Below are 2,541 nucleotides of genomic sequence, written 5' to 3'. Positions count from 1 at the left end.
CTCTCTCTCTCTCTCTCTCTCTCTCTCTCTCTCTCGTGCGAAACGCGTTCCACGAAGTTTAATCGCCGGCCGGTGAACTCTAAATTCAACCGGTCCCCGATCTATCCTCATTAACCGGGGAAACTTGGAAATATTATTCGCGTCGCGATGTTATCCGGCCGATTAAAGGAGAGCCGCGGAGCGTAGTAAATCATCGTTTGGGAAATCCGCGGGTGTAATTCCGTAATGAATTTCCGCCAACTTTCCGCCGACGTGAACACGGATCGGCCAAACGGGAAAGGACGACCAGTCGGACGAACAAGGCGTAATTTATGAACGGAACGGGCACACACGCGAGTCAACGTTTCACGTCCTGTTTAAACAAATACGTTAAAAAAGTATTTCCTGTCCAGGTTTGATTTCATACGTGGAATCGTTCCTCGTACGTATATTCGCGACGAGAGAATATTTTCGCGCTTTAAGAGCTGTCGATGATCGTCTAACGCCAAACGGCAGTTAATATCCTTCTCCCTAATTCATCCGTGGAAACCCGGATCGTTTCGTTTTCGAGAAGGGGAGAGCGGTATTTTCTGGCGGAAGGTTTCGAACTGTTGGTGTAATCCAACAGTCTTGGGCTCGCACATTCACGTGGCAGGAAAGGGTGGTGGTGTAATTTGCGGCTTGTAATACCGTGGCCGTCATTTGTAACCTGTTCGGGATACGCAAGTACGGTTGCGGGGGAGAGAAGGAGGGAGAGCGAAAAGAGAGATGGGCAGAAGGAGGAAACCGACGTAACCGCATCGAGGGGGATGGTTTTCCACGACTGAACGTGGGCAAAACTACCCCACGTTCATTTTCTTCCCGTCTTCCCGGAAGATACACTCGTCCATCCCTTCGTTTCACAGGTTTCCGACAGGTTTCCGCGTCCCCCGCATCACCTGACACGCGCGTTTTAATCGCTCTGTACTCGTTCTCCCGGTAAATTTTCATTTACCTCGGACGATTCCTCCGAAAGAGGAGGAAGAAGGGAGAGGAGGAATTCTCTTGACTTCGGTGCAATCTCTATGTAAATACATTTATCAAGCCCCGTTGCTCCCTATTTCGGTAAAGATAAAGAATAAATAACGGGAAAAGGTTGAAAGAGGTGGAGAGGAGAAGGAAGAGAAAGGCGAAAGATTCAAATGAAATTTCGTATTTCGTTTTTACGGATACGCTCGATTTAGCGGATGGTTCAATAGAGGTGAACCCCACGAACGCGGAGGATGAAAAGGATGCAGCCTGTGAGGGGATGCATTCATTTTGCACGGGTCATAAGACCTTCTTGCGATGTTAGAGAGAGGGTCCGAGACTCTTGTGCCGAGGTTACTGCACTTCAGGGACGAGTTATCCTCCTCATCGACCACCAGGAATTCTGGCAGAACAAATTTCCCGACAAATTTTCGTGGAAACGTACAATTTCCGAAGGGTTTCTCGCCGGTGAAAGCGGCCGTTGTTCCCTGCCGATTTATGCCTGGAACGCGATTATAAATTTTTGCCGCGCGCAAAACTCGGTTTCTCGGGGTGGGCGTAATTTCTCAAGCTATCGTAAATAATTTCATCGATTTTACGTTTTTACCGCGATGTTTCGACGAAATTTTCGTGGAACGATCAGGTCTCGTTTAATAAATATTCGTTGGAGAAACGATCGACGATGTTTCCTTCAATATATTCCATAATCGATACCGAAAGCTGATTTCACGTTTCCCAAGAAAGTGGAACGGACAAATTAATAAAAATCCAATTCTGGATATATATATATAACGTTGGGAAAATAGCGCGCGAAAGCATTCCGCGGACAAATTAATTTTTTCACAGAGGTGCACGATAAGATAAATAATGAGGTTGAAAAAGCGACGAGAGAGAGGATCGCGGGAAACGAAGCTGGAAAAAAGCAAAGCTGCATCAAAGAACTTTTTCCTATTACGTGTGGATTCATTCGTTTAATTATCTTTCCGGGCGGCATCGCGGTTGGCAAAACATTAATTGTTCGGTTGATTGAAATGTCTAACGAACCCCTTCGAACTTCTCGCTTTATGAACGTGTCTAAACTTTTTAATGGATCCGCATTTCATTTTTTCTCCCCCACCCCCCTCTTTCTCTCTCTCTCTCTCTATCTTCTTTCTCCTCTCCCGTTTTCATCAAGGTAATAACGAGTTACAATACTATCTCTTCTTCGTCCAGAGACCATTCTCGCCACCCTCTCTTAAACACGGGCCCGTCTCTATCGTCCACCGTCTATCGATCGACGGTTAAATCGGCGACAAAACAAGCGAACGTGCCGATTCAATTTGCTCCCGGGGAAATATTTTAATCCTTGAACCGTCCGGATAAATTAATTCACCGCCACCTCTGGNGGCGATTGACAATTGGCGGTGTGGGAATGATTTCCGATGAGCGAGGAATCGAGAGAACGATGGTCGATCGAAGGCGGGCCACGCCACGAAAGAGAACAATGACGCGGAACAGCGCGGATATTAAAGGGGAAAAATATGAATAGGTTCACCTTCCTGCAAACTGGACCGC

This window comes from Apis dorsata, unplaced genomic scaffold (genome assembly GCF_000469605.1).
Source record: "Apis dorsata unplaced genomic scaffold, Apis dorsata 1.3 scaffold_683, whole genome shotgun sequence".
NCBI lineage: Eukaryota > Metazoa > Arthropoda > Insecta > Hymenoptera > Apidae > Apis > Apis dorsata.
This window is presented reverse-complemented; position numbering follows the sequence as displayed.